The sequence below is a fragment of the Ahaetulla prasina genome, chromosome 2 (assembly GCF_028640845.1).
Source record: "Ahaetulla prasina isolate Xishuangbanna chromosome 2, ASM2864084v1, whole genome shotgun sequence".
Lineage (NCBI taxonomy): Eukaryota > Metazoa > Chordata > Lepidosauria > Squamata > Colubridae > Ahaetulla > Ahaetulla prasina.
The window spans coordinates 233,325,415-233,345,325 of record NC_080540.1 but is presented as its reverse complement, the minus strand read 5'-3'; the positions used below and the strand labels follow the sequence as shown (position 1 = coordinate 233,345,325).

Below are 19,911 nucleotides of genomic sequence, written 5' to 3'. Positions count from 1 at the left end.
TGACTTCTGGCTAAATATTGCTAACTTGATATTTCTTGAAGATAATAATCTCTCTGCGCATGCAATAAGAATGTCTTGAGTTTGGGATACTGGTTTCAGTTGAATACCTGAATTGTATTGCTACATGTTCTGAGGCCATCTATTTTAGCCTTACACAAGTAGATTTGAGACAGCGATGGATCATGATAACAATTAAGATTTGATCTTAAGCTTGTTTTAGCACCTATGTAGTTAAGTTCTATTCCTTAGAAGAGAGCAAAAAGAATTTTAAATTGAAAAGGTGTGAAACACAGATTAAAAATCTTCAAAATAGAAATCAAAGGCAAACCCTCTATTTAATCTCCAAGCTATCACTGAGTTTTGTTCACACCAAGAATTATTGAGTGGCATATGAAATCCATCCAAAATTGCGGTACATGGATACACCTAAACCAGTCCCCACTGACACATTTGAAGAATGCATTTCCTCCCATCTGCATCGTTGACCTTGATATTTTACATGCCAAGCCTAAATTTAACATGCAAGTTATTCAGGTTTTTACATGCCCATATTAGACAGGCACAGGTAGGAACAGCATTCTTTGTCCATGTTTGAACTGACAAAGCCAAATAAGCCTGGACCTGATCAGTACTTCTGCATACCGTATCCTTCAGTGTCCTTCAAGTTAAGCTTGATTTCTGATGACTTCATGGTCAAGCCCATGTAGTTCTCTTGGAAATAATATGGAAATAATTTGTCATTTCCTTCTTCCGGAATGGTTTTCCTTTTGCAAGTAGTCCTTGAGTTACAACAGTTCACTTAGTAACAGTTCAACATTACAACAGCACTGAAAAAAAGGACTTATGACCACTTTTCACATTTACAACCTTTATAGCATCCCCATGATCATGTGATAAAAATTCAGATGCTTGGCAACTGGTACATACTTATGACCGCTGCTGTGTCTCAAGCTCATGTGATCACCTTTTGCAGCCTTTGAACAAATCAATGGGGAAACCAGATTCACTTAACAACTGTGTTATTAATTTATCAATTGCTTAACAATTAACAATTGTGGCAAGAAATGTCACCAAATGGGGCAAAATTCACTTAACAAATGTCTCACTTAGCAACAGAAATTTTGAGCTCAATTGTGGTCATAAGTTGAAGACTATCTGTATTTTTAAGGCCCCTGGATTTCTTGAAGATCCCATCAAGCTCAACTTAAAGGACACTAAAGGACAAAATGTGCAGAACTAGCACAAGCTTTTTCCCACAGAGGAATTAAGTAGCTGAGCAGTCAATTAAGTCATCTATTTTCTCATTATCCTGCACAATCTAATTCAGGCTAAGTTTGTGCCCACTAGACAATTGGAAGCCAGTGCTGATCTTTCAGTGCAAGCATCATACATGGTAATCCCTGTGTCTTGCACTGGTAAGCTACCATGATACATACCAATTGCAGCTTTATTTCCAATGGTAGCCTCACAAAAAGCATGTTACAGTAGCAATGCCAGATTGTAATCAAGGCATAGATAACTATGTTATCACCAAGCCAGCCATGGAGTGGCCCCAGTCAGTATATTAACTGTAGTTGTACAACACGATCCTTGTCACAGCTGCAAATCCAGTAACAGCTGCGAGTCAAGGAACACTTCTAAACTAAACTTATTTTTGCTGGGTGCAAGCCTATCCCAAACAGGATTTACCTCAATTCTCAAGTCCAATTTCCTCTTTACCAATAGCGCTCCTGTTTTGCCTGAGTATAATTTCATCTTGTTCTCTCTCATCAAGCCATTTACAAGCTCAGCCAAAATTCAAGGGTGCCAAGTGAAATTAGAGAGTAGGAAGCTGCAGTCCTCTTATTAGCATTCTGAATACACCTCATTCCAAAGCTCTCAGTGATCTCTCCCAGCAATGTCACTATTAGATAGCGGGGACTGCAAAGATCAGTAACCTGAGTGCTGAAAAATGGACCTCCAGCAACACCTTTTGGACTCAACTTTATAGGACAGGACACAACCACTATAAAACTGCCTCCAATACTCAACTCTGCCAGTAGTCCCCGAAGGATATCATGGTCAGTGGTACTGAAGTCCTGGAAGTTTATTAGAATTGCATTCCCTCCCTCCTCTGTCCGATCTCTTTTCTTGCATAAATCATCTACCAAGGTGGGTATATGGACTACCAATATTTAAAATATGGGATTGGCTTTAAGTGTTTATTGTTATCAAATCCCTATGCTAGGTATGTTAGACACATTACATAGAAATATCCTCTGTTTGTGTGAGAGAGGAAGGGATGGAGGAAGGGAGGAGAGGATGAACTGGGTTACATAAATTCGCCTCTTTTCCAGCAATGATTATCATCTCCCTTAACCAGCAAGCAAAGAAAAAGCTATACTGAAGCAAGACAGTACCCTGCCTTACTGGAGAAAAGACATTCAGCTTTTGCAGAAAGTACAATTAGTGTCTTTCTGGCATTGCCTTCAGTAATTGTTGGCATGAGGAGAAAGAATCTGTTTCTTTGCATTTGTGTTCATTCTCACATGAGCAGAATGACGGTGACACAGAAGCATAATTCACCAAAAAGGAGATAATATCCTCTCCTTCCCCCCCCCCCGAAAAAAAAAGAAAGGAAGAACAATGTCTCTGCCTTACTGTTGGCTCCATCTAGGAGGCAATGACAGAACCATGCAGATTCTGATTCTACAAAAACACAAAAGATTTTTTTTTTCTATCCTAAACTTTTGGCATTTGACTCTTCCATCTCTGTACTTAAATAAAAAATTTAATACAAAGATTTGAAATAGATTTGTGCAATTAAGTACAATACAACCTGGGTTAATGACAGCGATTGGACATGGAATTTCCATCGCTAAGTGACACTGTCACAAAGCACAACATCGCATGGCCAACCCTTTAGCAGCAACAATTCTGGCACTTTCAGTTGCATTGTTAAGCGAACCTTTTGCCGTCGTTAAGCAAGGATGTCACACATGGTCACCATTTGCAATCTCCTGCCAGCTTCTGCATTGACTTTGCTTGTCAGAAGCTGGCAAAGAAGAGCAATCTTATGACTATAGGGACCTTGTAATGGCTGGAAGATTGAGGATTGGTATAAGTGCCACTTATACTGTGCCATTGAATGGTTTCTGAATGAGTGGTCAGTAACCCAGCTCAGAATTTACAAAATATTGAACTATTTGTCAAGATTGGTCTTGTTACAGAAATGATCATGGAGAACTGAAAGGCAGTTTGCCATACTCTTATGTCCCAAGTGTCATTTTCTCCAGTCATTGCAAAATTCTTGTCACATAGAGCAGTGGTCCCCAGTGCTTGCTGTTTGGCAGCCCAACTGAGTGAGCAGGGAAACTGGGCTGTGCAAACAGTGGACCGGTGCACATGCAATTCGACTTTTGCAAGATGAGTAGCACACACGTGTATTTGCGCACTGGCATGCCGCTCGCACAAGTTGAGCTGTGCGCATCAGCCCACCACTCGCGTGAACCAGTTCCGTATGGGCTACAGACTGGTAGTGGGCCATGGCTCAGAGATTGGTAGCTCCTGACATAGAGTAAAGCCTCTGAAAATAATTATTGCCTCTTAAGTATACTATAATACAATTCTTGAGCTTCTTTTGAAATTACAAAATACATAGCTAATTCTTTTAAAGATAGCCATATACCAAAATTTTCAAAACTATACTTTTAGCCATTGGTCTTTTTCTTCCAAACTTTCAGATGTTTTTGTATTAGCAGTTGAAGAGTTGGCAGTGTTTTACACTTGTGGATTCAATTATTCAGAGACTAGTGTAGAAATCATTGTTCAGCAAGGCAAGTACATAAAGCCAAAGGAAATTCTTCCAATTTTATCTCTCTATAACAATATTCGTAATAGGGTCTACTCTGTTCTACCTGGCAAGCTAAGCAAGACCTATAATGTTCTCAGGCTTTACAGTGGGAACATAAAATTTCATAGAGTTCAAAAATAACATGTTTCCAAGTGAGTCCCACGAAATGCTTTAAAAAAGGCTTTAAGGTTAATTGTTTCCTTTTGCAGTTTAGAGTATTTAGCATGCTTTTGTGGCACAGTGCATGTCTATGACATGATGTGTATAGCATGAGAAAAATTAGAACGCTCTGTACCTTGGACAGCCAATTGTAAACCATGCAAATTAAAAATCTGCATCTTGCATATAATCATCAGGGAGGAATATGAAGTTAGTCAGAACATGGAAATATTGTGTGAACATAGGAAATCCTGTTCAGCCATATACTTGCAAGCCAATATTTGCAGCTTGAAGGCAAGAAACTTGCTTTATTAAAAACTTACTTTATTAAAAAGTAAATTTGTTAGAGCAGAAATGGGACAGGGGTTCTGCTCTCTCTTTGACACAAATAGAAAATTCTGTTATAGCTTTTCTTCTGTTATTGAGAAGTGTAATTTTTTTTTTTTACAATTGTCAATCTTAGTGTAATGTGTATCTTTGCTTCTGGGTGTAAAGTGTAGAAAAATCTTTTGTAGCTTATCTTCTTGCAGGCATCAAATTTATTAATTTATTTAAGATCATAAACGAAGAGAGCATGGGGTTCTGATACAATATATGGCGAAAATCTACAGCTTTTTTACTGAAATTTAAGTCTAACATACTAATTAAGAAAAATGCAATGGGAAAGAAAAAGAAAGCTGCTGTCACAGAAATTAATCTTGTGGAAGGTTTATTGGATAAATGTTCTCTGTTAGAAACTGAAGTGCCTTGCTATTGCATTTACATTGCCCCATTAGAGAGAGATTTGTCAAGAAAGACTTTCATCCACATGAAGTCTAAACAAAAATTATTCATTTCTTTTGTTGCTATTTGTAATATAAAATATAGATTTTTAAAAGGAGACATATTGCAACTTAAGCTTATCCCAAAAGTGTTTTATCTGATTAGATCTGTTAATCTTGTACCATCAATATTTGAATTGGATCTGAAAAAAATGATGATTGTGTCTCACTCGGATTTATGATACTTGGCTTTCAACTTAGAACTTACTTGTTAATCAGGTTGACAACCTTGAAAGCTATCATTTCCCCCAAGGCCAGCCTTCTATCTGCAGGATCTCATACTATTCCCTGCAGATCCTTCTCAAATATCCTCTCCATTATCTTCCTCTCTTCTCCTTGAGGCTTTATTTTTCATCAGCTTTGTTAAACCAGCTAAAGAGTCTTTCCAGCCAATTAACCTCACTTGCAAGACATTTCTAAAACATGCTCAGAAATCATATAGAAACACGGGAGGCAACATAAATAAGAAAGGTAGTTTTATTTTAAAATACAATAAAGATATTTTCTTCCTGTATCTGAAGTTTTAAAACATTGAAGTATGTTAATAAATATTATATAAGCAGTAACCTAATTTTTGATGAAACAAATCACTAAGGATAATTGCAGAACACCATGTGCTTATTAAAGTTCAGTTTTCATATAAATTAGTTTTGGTAACAAATCGGAAAGAAAGATAATTCTGTCTGGAACAAGTAGATCATCCATCTATGGATGATCGACTGGGGCAGGATCTTGGGATATATCTCCTTTCAGATTACTAGAAATAAAATATGAAAAACAAATCTCCTATCTCTAGGACAACAGTCCAGATGAAAGTAATAAAAGTGAAAATCAAATAGCACGGAATAGCTCTTAAATACAACTATATGCCGGGTCTGATGTTTTCATCAAAATAATCATAACCCTGCAAACTTTGCCCCTTTTATGGAGGCATGCATGGTCACAGTGCATATTTAAAAGGGACAGATCTTGCATCATAACAGTATGATACTGATTTTATTAGTTAAAGCACTTTAGAGTATCATACAGTCCCCTCCCATGGCATCTTCCATTTCTGGAGATGAATTTACAGTACAATAGTTTTCATAAGACAAAGAGAAACACATCAGTGCTCTGCCATAAAGGAAGGGGAAGGTTATTTTTAATGTGCTTCCTTATTGGAAGATAAGCTGCTATTTAACTCTCACACCATTATTTTGTTAAATGTTTTGAGTTAACATTATTGCCATCACGGTTGTTAGAATATAGTGCAATACTACTAAAAAGAGCTTAAATGGTTATGAAGACATTTTATCCTGAGTTGGCCAGGAAATTATTACATTATGGTCTATTGTTTACAGGGTGGTGAGGTGGCTCAGTGACTAAGACGCTGGGCCTGTCGGCTGAAAAGCCAGCAGCCCAGCTTTGAGACTCGAGCTCCACATGACAGGGTGAGCTTACGTCTTTGCCCTAGCTTCTGCCAACTGAACAGTTAGAAAGTATGCAAACGTGAGTAGATAAATAGGTACCATTGTGGTAGAAAAGTAGCAGTGCTCCATGATGTCATGCTGGCCACTTAACAGCAGAAATATCTTCGAACAGCACTGGCTCAATGGCCTTGAAACAGAAATGAGCACTGCCCCCTGTCGTCAGCAACGACTAACAGAGTAAAATCTGCAGGGACACCTTTACCTTTCACCTGTTATTTACAGTATTTATTTCTAATATATATTGACATGAATGTTCATCTATAATATGCAGAAGACAAGGTAACAGAATTGGTGGGAAATTGCTGTTACCTAGAGTAAAAAAAAATGAAACAAATTCTCACTAAACAAGGAAAATTTCTAATGCTAGTACTTACAAATATAGAAATGACACACCAGACTTAATCACCAATCTAAAATGTGAGCAATTTTTATTTAGAATATACTACAATTTATTTCCTATTTGTTACACCATTAGATATCACCCACTTTTCTGAATATTGTGATCCTTTACTCTTATATTGTCAGATACTTTTGGAAGTACAGCATGTGTTCTGTCTTTTACATAAACCAGATGTTTCCCAGCATTATTTTTGCTAATTCCAAACTGGCCATCTTGTTATACCTGATTACACTTTAGAACCGTTTTCCAGTTACAGATTAAAAATTGCTTATTTGAATATGAGAGTCATTATTTAAAGGAGTTCTTTCAATGGACTGTGTTCTATTCTATAAGTGTTGATGATCCCTTATAAAAGAACAATTTTTATAATTTTAGAAACAGAATTTTTAATGCATAACAAAATCATTATTTCACTAGACAAGGATACAGATCCAAAATAGGAAGCAAACATTTTAAAAACACTTTGTACAGAGCTTATTTTTCTATCCCATAACAATTTACAGCTATTAATTTATCACATAAATTCTTTTTCTGTCGGTCAGTTGACATCAAAATACACGTTTGCCAAACATTAACTAATAATTTTTACAATTATGAACATAAAACTCGCTGTCACTGTCAAAATACGTTACAATGCTATCGTGAAAGTAAAAGTTTTTTTTATGGTATTACTAAGTAATGAATAGGGGATACAATCATGTAATTTCACCACACAGTAAAATAGAAAATGTACCTTTTCAAATGTGTTGTTATTATATGCCAAGAAACCGGTCTAGGGCAAGAAATGTTGCAAGTCATTTACTGGAACCTGTATGTATTTATAGATCCTCATTCAAAATAATAATAAACTTTGGTTGACTGGAATGTCTTCTGTTGATTGTTAATGATGACATTGAAAAAGTGAGTCATTTTTGATATTTTGCATTTCATCCTAAATAATTTTTAAAAAGACAAGTGCAGAACTGTTATTATCCTTTTCTTTTTTTCCCTTAATTTTATTTTCAATTCTGTCTACTCTTACTACTATTAATATAATTAATGCTGTCAATTTAGGGAAAAACATTAAATATTAAAATAGAGCCTTGTTTTAGTTGCACAAATGCAATTTCCACTCAAAATTGAACCTAATATTTTCAACCAAACAAACCTGCTTTCTGGATCATTAGCAGAATAGCTATGTATTTGCTTAATATGTTCTCTTTACTTCGGATGAAACCAAGAAGGCAGTCATGATTTAATGAGGTCTAAGATATTTAAGCTATTTAATCCTAATTAATGAGATGCTCTAAATTGGTGGCAGTTTTTTAAAAAGGGGGTTTAAACACAATAGTAGTTTTGTTTCTATTCTGTTCTTCCTATTTTTATTTTTATTTTTATTTTAGAAATAAAAAGCAAATGTGTAAGTTGCTAGCCAAGTCTGGTTGATTCATCTGACATATATTGATGGATTTTGTCAAATTCAGAACAGTCAGATCTGGTTAGTACTTGAATGGAATTTAAACACAAAAGGCTTGAAACTTGGAAAATTAAAAAGGCAACAGGAAACTGAAAATAGCAAGATGGTAACAAACCGTTTCCACATTATTGTCAAGAAAACAACAATAAAGATAAGTTTAATTTGGAATGACATTATTCATAGCTGTGAAAAAGCTTTCTTTTTTTTCCAAAGAGTTGCTGAATTTTCCTATTCTTTGCTGGAAAGGATGGTTGAAGTTTTCCTCCAGTCTTATCACAGAACATGTATTTATGTACCAGTCTTCAATCCTCCAAGGTTTATCAAAAAGATTGCATCCAATTTGATCCCTTTGCAATAAAAAGCAGTGATGATTAATATCCCTAGTGTGGCACCCATGATCACCGGTGTGCCTGAAGACATGTCCCTTGGTACTGCCACAGCATTCTATGTTTTATTTATTTCATATCATTTCAATTCATTTCAATTATTTCAAGGCTGCCCATGTCTGTCACAACTCTTGGCAGTTTACAGATAAAAATTGAAAGAAAACAATATAACCAAAGAAAAAGATACCTCACTGGAGACCAAAGGCCATAACCAAATAGCAGATAGCCAATAGTGGGCTTAGAAATCTTGAAAGGGTTTAGTTGTAAGAGTATGTTTTAATAAGTGCAATAGAATCTACACAAAGGGTTGTAAGTCAGCAGGATGGTAGATAGCATTGTGATACAAGCCCTGATCCTTTTGAGTATGCATACCTCGGTGACCCACCAACAAAAAGAGGTAGTATTCAGATCTCAATGCACTATCTGCCATCGTACCATTTTTTTCCCCACCCTCTTACCCTGTGTTCTCAAGTAATGACCTTGAACCCTCATACCATCTTTGCTGGACCTTCTACCCTGTTTGATTTGAATTCTTCTCTAATTTAACCTAGTTGTGCTTGTGGGCTGGTATTTTGGGGGTGAGAACCTACAATTTTTTTCTTCAACCCTTTTTTCTTTTTTTTTTAATAAAAAACATTATTTTTCAATTTCAAGAATATAAATATTCCATCTTTCCTTAAGCAGTGTGTCGTCTGGGTACAGGTATCTCTGCAACATCCTTCACCATTTGCAATATCATTCACATTAATATTTTTTCTCTAAACTTATATTATATTAAACAATTAAACATTGTAAAACTCTTCATTTTCTTCTTAATGTCTTCTAATGATAATACCAATGTAGCATTGAACATCATTCTTCTCATCACATGTGTACTAACGATTTTCATCTTATTTATATATCTATCTTAATATATTTTCTATTATTCCTTAGTCGTCTTCATTTCCAAACTCTTTTTTTATTCTCTAACCATCGATAAAATACTTCCCATACCATACAGTATTCAGTTTGTTCCTTCTCCCCAATCGCCAATGTTAATCTGTTCACCTCTGCACATTCTAACATCCTCCCAATCACCTTCACATCAATGGGAATCTCCCCACTTCTCCAACATTGTGCAAACACAATTCCAGCTGCGGTCAATACATAAACAATCAATTATGCATTCTCTTTACTATAAATTCCAGGCAAAATCTACAGCAGAAACACCTCCGGCCTCAACTCAATACGTTGCTGTATCATCTCCTCCAACCACGACTTAATTTTTATCCAATACTTCTCTGCCTCTTCACATATCCACCACACACGACAGCAAGATCCAGGTATCCAGTGGCACCGCCAGCATCCTGCTGTTCCATCACCGGAGCAAGATGCTATCTATAGAACATTTTATACAAACCCTCCCCCATCACTAACCTATCATTCCTGGCCCACAGTTTTTGTCATTTATCCAATTCCATTGTATAACTAAAATTCTTCGCCCATGCCACCATTGTCTCCCCCACCCTCTCCTCTTCCAACCTTATACCCAGCAAGTAACTATACAATTTCTTTATTAATCCTTCTTCTGTTCCTGTTAAGATCCTATCCAACTCTGTAAATTCTTTGTAAAAATCCTGTAGTTTAGCATCTTTCCCGTACTTAGACTGCATCTGCACTTGTGAACACCACGTTACATTGATCTCTTGCTCACTCATTTCTTCTTTTGTTTTAAGTTCTCCCTCTTCATTCAAAACAACTTTATATCCAACATCATCTCCCATATCAATAACATTTGAGTGAATCAATGCTTCCATTGTTGAAAGCCAAATTGGTATCCTCAAATAGTGTTGTTCCCCGGTTTTCTCCCATACCAGCATCAGTACATTCACTACATAATGTCTCCAAAAACATCCATGTATCCTGTCTCTCTCATACCATCGGAAAGCGTGTTACCACAATTGCAAATCGTGTCCTGCCAAAGTCAGTAATCTTGTATTCTTCAATACAATCCAGTCTTTCATCCATGTTAGTAAGGCAGCCTGATAGTACAATTCCCAGCCCAGCAGTCCGAAGCCTCCTCTACTTCTTATATCCTACATCACTTTCAAACCAATTCTTGCTTTTTCCCCCTGCCAAATATACTTACGTATTATTCTATTAAGTTTCTCAAAACATTTTTTCTCCAATTCTATTGGAATTGTTTGGAATAAATGCAAAAATCTTGGCAATATGTTCATTTAAATAGTTGCTACTCTTCCTACCAGTGATAATTGCAGATTTTTCCACTTTTCCAGATTTATTTGAATTTGTTTCAGCAACTTATAATAACTATCGTTACACATCTCGCTGTCAGCCAAATCCCCAGATATTTAACCCTCTTTGCAATCTGAATATCTATTCTCTCCACCAACTCCTTTTTGTGCCTATCCGTGAGATTTTTAACTAAAAATCTTAGTCTCTCTATTCACCTTCAGACCTGCCACTTCTCCATATTCCTCCATTCTTTTTATTAATTTAGGCCCCGTTATTAGTGGATCCTCCAAGATAAAAGCCAGGTCGTCCACAAACGCCTGTAATCCATACTGTTCCCCCTAATCTCAATGCCTTTTATCTCTGTGTCCCGCCCAATATTTATTTATTTATTTATTTATTTGATTTCTATACCGCCCTTCTCCCGAAGGACTCAGGGCGGTGTACAGGCAAGAATAAAACAGACGGTACAATATACAAATTTAAAATGCAGTTAAAAAACTTATTTTAAAATTGGCCTGAGAAGTAAAATATATAATAAGCTAAAAAAACCCATTTAAAATTAATTTCTAAGAATTTAAAAATTTGTTAAAATCAATTTAAGCCAGCCCCGCGCGAATAAAAAGATGTGTCTTCAGTTCGCGACGGAATGTCCGAAGGTCAGGTATTTGGCGTAAACCCGGGGGAAGTTCGTTCCAGAAGGTGGGAGCCCCCACAGAGAAGGACCTTCCCCTGGGGGCCGCCAGCCGACATTGCTTGGCGGATGGCACCCTGAGAAGTCCCTCTCTGTGATAGCGTACGGGTCGGTGGGAGGCATGTGGTAACAGCAGGCGGTCCCGTAAGTACCCAGGCCCTAAGCCATGGAGCGCTTTAAAGGTAGTAACCAACACCTTAAAGTGCACTCGAAAGGCCACAGGTAGCCAGTGCAGTCTGCGCAGGAGGCGGTGTTATATGGGAGCTACGGAGCTCCTTCTATCACCAGCGCAGCTGCATTCTGGACTAACTGAAGCCTCCGAGTGCACTTCAAGGAGCCCCATGTAGAGAGCATTACAATAATCCAAGCGAGAGGTAGCAGGCGCATGAGTGACCGTGCACAAGGCATCCCGATCAAGGAAGGCGCAACTGCGAACCAGGCGAACCTGGTGGAAGGCCCCCTGGAGCGGCCGTCAAATGATCTTCAAGCGACAGCCGTTCATCCAGGAGGACACCTAAGTTGCGCACCCTATCCTTTGGGGCCAATAACTTGCCTCCAACAGTCAGCGCGGCTGCAGCTGACTGAATCGGGTGCCGGCATCCACAGCCACTCCGTCTTGGAGGATTAAGCTTGAGCCTGTTTCTCCCCATCCAGACCCGTCGGCTTCCACACACGGGACAGCACTTCAACAGCTTCATTGGGGTGGCCTGGGGTGGAGAAGTACAGCTGGGTGTCATCAGCGTACAGCTGGTATCTCACCCCAAAGCCACTGATGATCTCACCCAGCGGCTTCATATAGATGTTGAACAGAAGGCGAGAGAATCAACCCTGCGGCACCCCACAAGTGAGGTCCCTCGCGGTGACCTCTGCCCCCTGTCAACACCGTCTGCGACCGGTCAGAGAGATAGGAGGAGAACCACCGATACACGGTGCCTCCACTCCCAATCCCCCAACCGGCGCAGCAGGATACCATGGTCGATGGTATCAAAAGCCGCTGAGAGATCTAATAGGACCAGGGCAGAGGAATAGCCCTGTCCCTGGCCCTCAGAGATCATCCACCAATGCGACCAAAGCTGTCTCCGTGCTGTACCGGGTCGGAAGCGGACTGGAGCAGGTCTAGATAGACGGCTTCATCCAGGTATTGGGGTAGCTGTCGCGCCACAGCACTCTCTACAACCTTCGCAACAAAGCGAAGGTTGGAGACTGGACGATAATTACCCAAAATAGCTGGGTCCAGGGAGGGCTTCTTGAGGAGGGGTCTCACCACCGCCTCTTTCAAGGCGGCAGGGAAAACCCCTTCCAACAAAGAAGCGTTGATAATCTCCTGGAGCCAGCCTCGTGTCACCTCCTGAGTGGCCAGTACCAGCCAGGAAGGACACGGGTCCAGTAAACAGGTAGTGGTGTGAAGTCTCCCCAACAACCTGTCCACGTCCTTGGGAGCCACAGGGTCAAACTCATCCCAAATGGACTCAACAAGACGTGTCTCCTCTCCCTCGCTTGGATCATCCCAATTTCGGTCCAGACCATCCCGGAGCTGAGCGATTTTATCGTATAGATAACCACTAAACTCCTCAGCACGTCCCTGCAAAGAGTTGTCCCGCACCTCCTGATGAAGGAGGGAGCGGGACACCCGAAACAGGGCGGCCGGGCGGTTATCTGCCGACGCAATGAGGGTGGAGGCATATGAGCGCCTCGCCTCCCTCATTGCCACTAGGTAGGTCCTAGAATAGGACCTAACTAGTGTCCGATCAGCTTCGGAACGGCTGGACCTCCAGGTGCTCTCTAGACGTCTTCTCCGGCATTTCATCTCCCTCAGCCCCTCAGAGAACCAAGGGGGCAAACGAGATCTGCGCCAGGTCAGAGGTCGCAAAGGCACGACACGGTCCAAGGCCCCAGCCGCGGCCCGCTCCCAGGCCGCAACTAGTTCCTCAGTCGTGCCGTGGGCCAGATCCTCAGGGAATGGCCCAAGCTCCGTCCGGAACCTCTCAGGGTCCATCAGGCGCCTGGGACGGAACCACCGTATAGGTTCCGTCTCCCTGCGATGGTGGATGGCGGTTCGGAAGTCTAGTCGAAGGAGAAAATGATCGGACCATGACATCGGTTCTGTTACTAAATCATCTAATTCCAGATCATTTAACCACTGACCAGAGATATAAATCAGGTCCAGTGTGCCTCCCCCCATGTGCGTGGGGCCATCATTTACCCGAATCAGGTCCAAGGCCGTCATGGAAGCCTGGAACTCCCGAGCTGCAGTCGATAGCAAGCCAGCCGATGGCAAGTTGAAATCCCCCATGACTATAAGTCTGGGGGTCTCAACCGCCACAGAGGCAAGTACCTCCAACAGCTCGGGCAGGGCTGTGGTCACGCAGCAAGGAGCCAGGTACGCGATCAACAAGCCCAACTGATTCCTATATTTCCACCCAATACCTCCAACGTCAATATAAACAATAGTGGAGACAGGGAACATCCCTGTCCCGTACCTCTCCCAATGCCAATCTTTTCAGTCATATATACATATACCATCACTTTTGCAGTTTGCTTATGATATATCAGGGGACGCAGGGGCTCAGGGGCTAGGACGTTGAGCTTGTCAATTGAAAGGTCGGCAGCTCGGCGGTTCAAATCCCTAGTGCTGCCGTGTAACGGGGTGAGTTCCCGTTACTTGTCCCAGCTTCTGCCAACCTAGCAGTTTCGAAAGCATGTAAAAATGCAAGTAGAAAAAATAGGGACCACCTTTGGTGGGAAGGTAACAGCGTTCCGTGCGCCTTTGGCGTTAAGTCATGCCGGCCACATGATCACGGAGAGGTCTTCGGACAGCGCTGGCTCTTCGGCTTTGAAACGGAGATGAGCACCGCCCCCTAGAGTCGGCAACGACTAGCACGTATGTGCAAGGGGAACCTTTACCTTTATCTATGATATATCGCCTTAATCATTTTAACAAATGTCTCTCCAAAGTCCATCTTTTTTAACTGTGCTAGCATAAATTGCCAGTTCACGTTCTCAAACGCTTTCTGTGGATCTAAAAAAATAAACACCATTTGCTTCTCTGGATGTGCTTCATAATACTCCAAAGTATTCAAGATTATTCTCATTTATCCTTAATTTGTCTCTTAGGTAAAAAACCATTTTGATCTGGATGTATAAATTGATTTAAGAATTGTTTTAGTCTTTTTGAAATTATTGAAGCAAATATTTTATAATCTGCATTCAACAAGGATATTGGTCTGCAATTTTGTATTTATTGTAAGTCTGCATCTACATTTGGTATGCTTTCATTAATGAATTCAGTACCTTTGCCTTTAACAAAAGTTCATTAAATACTTCCAACATTGGTTTGCTCAAAGTTTCTTGCAATTCTTTATATACTTCTGCGGGCATTCCATTCGGTCCTGGTGTCTTCCCATTTTTTGCTTCTTAATTGCTTTTGTTAACTCCATCATAGATATACATTCATCTAGCAATGCTTTAACTGTTTCAGGTATTTTAGGTAGCTCTGTTTTTTCTAAGTATTGTTTTATTTTCTCTTTTGATATTAACTCTTGATCATATAAATTCTTATAATAGTTTTGAATCACTTTCTTTTTGTCTTCGTTCTGGTAATAAATTTTCCCTTCATTATCCACTAGTTTTATCTATCGATTTCCTTCCCCCCCCCCCCTCTTTTTTTAACTTACATGCCAGCCATCTTCCTGGTTTATTTGGATTTTCAAAAAAATTTCTGTGCTAGTTCTTCTTTATCCATTAAGCTCGATTTGTATTTCATTGAATCCATTTGATTCTTTATTTCCTTTTTTTGTGGGCCTTTTTGTAATTCTATCTCTAATGACATATTCTTCTAGTATCCTTTGATTTTGTTTCTTTTTTCTGTTCTGTTTTCCTCTGTACGTTATAGCTAATCCTCTAATATATGCCTTGGCTGTATCCCATTCATTTTCTAATGATATTTCTTCTTTTCTGTTGTCTTTAAAGAAAATATCTAGTTCTCTTTCCATGAATTGAATACATTCCTTTTCTTTTAATATTTCTTGGTTCAATGTCCATCTTGATGTTCATTTTGGTCCCTTCCATATAATTTTTATTGGATTATGATCCACCCAGTTGCTTATTTCTATACTTATTTCTTGTAAATTAGCTTTCAATTCTGCCGTCATCCATATCATATCAATTCTTGACCACAACATGTGTCTGTGTAAAATGAATATGATTTTCTTTGGGATGCATTTCTCAACATCTTGAATCGCTAATTCTTCCACCATTTTGAAAAAAGCCTTAGGAAGTGTTTTCCTTGCTTTTTTATTTACCTTTCTAGTTTCATAGTCAATTTCCGCATCCACAATTGCATTGAAATCTCCCAGGATATAGATAATTCTGTTATTTTTTAATGAACTTTTCTATAAAAGTCCTCTTTGTTAACATTTGGTGCATATATTACCACCAAAAGTATCAGTTTGCTATTCATCATTATTTCCACCATCAAAATTCTCCCTCCCTCATCCATAAAAAATTGTTTAGCATTTATTGTTTCTTTTATATATAGGGCTATTCCCCTTTTCTTTTGTTCTGGTAAAGAAGTATATAACTTCCCAATTTTAGGATATTCCAATACTTTCATATGTTGTTTTTCTATGTGAATTTCTTGCAAACAAATTATATCTGACTTTGATTTTTCTAATCTATTAAATATCCTTTTCCTTTTTATTACCAAATTCATTTGATTGGCATTAATTTAAATTCTTCTTCCATAGTTATTTGTAGATAGGTTTTGTCGTTCTAGTAATTTTTATCTCTCTTGGTTCTTTTGCTTTTACCCTCTCTCTTATCGCTATTTCCTCGTGCTTTCATCTCCTTTTTTTCTGTATGTTCCTTTCTTCCGTCGGTCCTTCTCATTGTTTTGGCTCTTCTTTATCACTTATTCTCATTTCCTCTTGTAATCCAAAATATTGTTCATAAAATTGTTCTGCTTTTTCTATAGAGTCCAATCTGTTTCTTTGCTCCATCCAGGTCACCAGTATTCTCTCCAGAATCAGCCATCTAAAGTTTTCTCCATGCTTCATTAATTGTCTTATTAAGAATTGGTATTCTCTCCTTATTTCTCTTACTCTCTTTGGGACCTGTTTTAGTACTACGATTTCCTTCTCCTTGTATTTTAAAGGCTCATCTCTCATTTTTTGTAGAATTTCTGCCTTCATTACTTTTTTTGTAAGTCTCACATGGACCTCTTTGGGAAGTTTATGTCTCACTGCATATCTAAATCTAAATCTATCTAAATATCTCATTGATATGTGCCAGATTTTTTTCTTTGTCCACTTCTAGGGCACCTGCCATAATTCTGCCATGATTTTCTCCTTTTTCTTCCTCCATATTCTGGAACCTCAAATAATAGTCAGCCCTGTCCATTTCCAGAGAGATTATTATTATTTCTTTATTTTTTCTGCCAGTGTAAGTCTATTACCCACTTCATCCACTTTCTTCTCTGCTTGTTCAACTTTTTCTTCTACTTTCTGTATACATTGTTCAATACTTACCATCATTTGTTGAACATTATCTAGCTTATCTTTCTCGAAATTACTTTCTCTAATTTGTCTTCTACTTTTCCTATTTTTTTTTTACTTCTTTAAAATCATCGTGTAACGCTTGGCTCATTCCTTTCAGTTCTAGTTGCATTGCATTTGCTTTCTGTTGTTGTAGAAAAGCATCCGAGGGACTTGAAGCTGCAGATGAGGATGCTGATGATGGTGCTGACGGCGTTTTCCTCATCTTGAGTCTTTTTAATATTTGTAATCCATAAAGAGAAGAAAGTGTTGTAAACAATTATAATCCAAAGATGAAAATAGAATAGAAAAAGAAAGCAGAGAGAAGACAAGGAACCAAAAGAAAAATAAAAAATAACTTATAATCCCAAACCCCAAAATTCCAAAAATTTTGAATCCTTTAACCCCCCCCCCTCCTTCTTGTTCTTGTTTTCTTAGGGCTCTTCAGACCCTAATTGTTTAATATCCAGCAAAAAGGGATAGTATATCGATAAATCGTAATCCACATAGGCTCACCAAACCCAGTTGTTCTATATTGGCTGAGAAAGGGTTCACAGAGTTCACAGAGCCAAAGGAAAAAAAATAAAAATAGTTTTTTTACTGCATATGTTTCCCTTTGGGTTTCAAGAGCTAGGCGATTTAAAAATAACAGGTTTCAGTCTTACGCTCTCTATCTCAGTTTTCAGTCTGACCAACTTATAACACAAAGGTTATTTCTAGTAGTCAGTTCATATCTTTATTTACACAATTTCTCAAGGCTGTGGCTGCAGCTCCTAGCTTCCACTTCCTTGCAACTCTTTTTTCTATCAGAGCTCTGTTTGAAAAGCTTTTTAGGAAAGATGTAAGCCTTACCTGTGTCTGTGATTTCTATGGGCTGGTATAGGACCTGCTGCATGTCTTCCATTTTCCTATTTTCCACTCCTCATTCCCATTCCTCGCCCCTGCTGCTGTTTCTCTTGCTTTTCAGTCTGTTCGATCACTTTTGGATTATACTGTCACTCATCTTTCTCAAACTGTCATGTATCATTGCTGCATTTTTCGTTTCAGGATGAGCAGGGTCATAGAAATCACAGAAAAGGAATAAGAGCAAGTCAAAGAAATTACAGGCATGAGATTAGAACAAGGAAAAGAATGATTGCTAAAACAAGGTTCTTTTCCATACTTGCTATCTTTTCAAACTGTTCGTCTATCACAACCATACAGCTGTGGCCTTTTGCTCTGGTCTGTCTTTCAGATACCCATTAACCCTATCCAGGCAAGACTTCCTTTTAATAATAATCTTCCTTTTAATAAAATTGGTAAGAGTTCTATAGAAAGTCCTCGATTTACAACCACAACTGAGCCCAAAATTTCTGTTGCTAAGTGTGACAGTTGTTAAGTGAGTTTTGCCCCATTTTACAACCTTTCTTGACACAGATGTAGTTGCTAAGTTAGTAACATGGTTGTTAAGTGAATCTGGTTTCCTCATTGTTGCTTGTCAGAAAGTCACAAAAGATGATCACATGACCCTAGGACACAGTGTCAAACTTGATCCCATTACGTGATGTATCGTGATTTTTTTTTGCTTTTGTGGAGCCGGGGTAGCCGTGGCCTGCACATGGTGCATCCAGCCCATGGGCTTCCAGTTTGACACCCTGCCTAGGACAGTTGGGGTTCTTCATAGATATTAAAAATATTTTTGACTGAGTCACCCCACTGTAGCCCTCCATATTTTATAGAATTAAAAAAAAATACTCTTGAAATCAAAGGAGGCCCAAGTGCTGACTTTGAAGCTGCAGAAAAGAGATTCTGGTCAAAGGAAAATAGGATAGTGAAGAAGCAGCACCCTATAAGAAAGCTCATTTATACAGCTCCAAGCAATAGTTTGCTGTTATATCTGAGGACTGTAGCTCTAACTCTAACTTTCTTTAAGTATTATGTCAATATAAGTATATACTTATATTTATTAAATATAAACATCACATGTAGTGTTGTATTGTGGTTTATTTGATTTTGATTTTGTATACAAGTCGATTTATGATTACAATTTAGCCCCAAATTCCCATTGTTAAGCAAGGCAGTTGTGAATTGCACCCCAGTTTACAAACTTTTTTGCCACAGTTGGTTGAGTGAATCACTACAGTTGTTAAGTGAATCAAGGGTTGTTAAGCGAATCTGGCTTCCCTCATTAACTTTGCTTGGCAGAAACCATCTGGGAAGGTAACAAATAGTGATCATAAACACATACCAGTTGCTGAGCACCTGAATTTTGATCATATGACTGTGAGGGATAACTCATCAGTCATAAGTGTAAAATCCAGTAAGTCACTTTTTTCAATGCCATTATAACTTTGAATTGTCACTCAATGAATGGTTTTAAATTGATGACTACCTGTCATAGGGTACAGATAGGACAAAACAAGCCAAAGTTCAACCTCAACAAGATAGAGTAGCTGTTAATTTTGGTGGTTTGTTAGACCTGCTTTCTTCTTTTTCATGAGGAAGCACTACTCTTAAGTGACTATGACTTGAAGCAACTTCCTAAACTCGTGGCTACTGATGGATGGATTTATTTATTTATTATCCCATTTTTCATTTAGCAGTTGAAATGGAATAAATATCAAAATGCAACAATAAAAAGCAAAACATAGTAGCAGAAATAATAGTAATATTAGTATTGATTGTGTTGTCGATTCAGGGGAGAAGGTATTTTAGGGGGAAGAAGATGGATTGACTACATTCAAAATAAATACCAGACCAAGAAATATCAAATAGCTTTTGAATGAACAGACTGCAAGAATTATATTTATATTTCTCTGTATGTAAAAGGAGAGTTAAGGTCCTAGCGGAAGATGAGAGTTTATGGATAATTAGCATATGTTTAACTTATGATTGTTAGATGTTTGTTATACCCTGTATTTTGCTCTGGGAAGTCGGGGGGGGGGGGAAAGG

At 38.5% G+C, this 19,911-nt stretch overlaps 1 protein-coding gene across 1 annotated transcript in view; it reads left to right on the top strand.

The window, feature by feature from the left end:
* LOC131193592 (guanine nucleotide-binding protein G(q) subunit alpha) overlaps positions 1-19,911 on the top strand; it is a 112,217-nt gene that overhangs the window by 51,477 nt on the left and 40,829 nt on the right. The gene's annotated exons all lie outside the window — the stretch shown is intronic.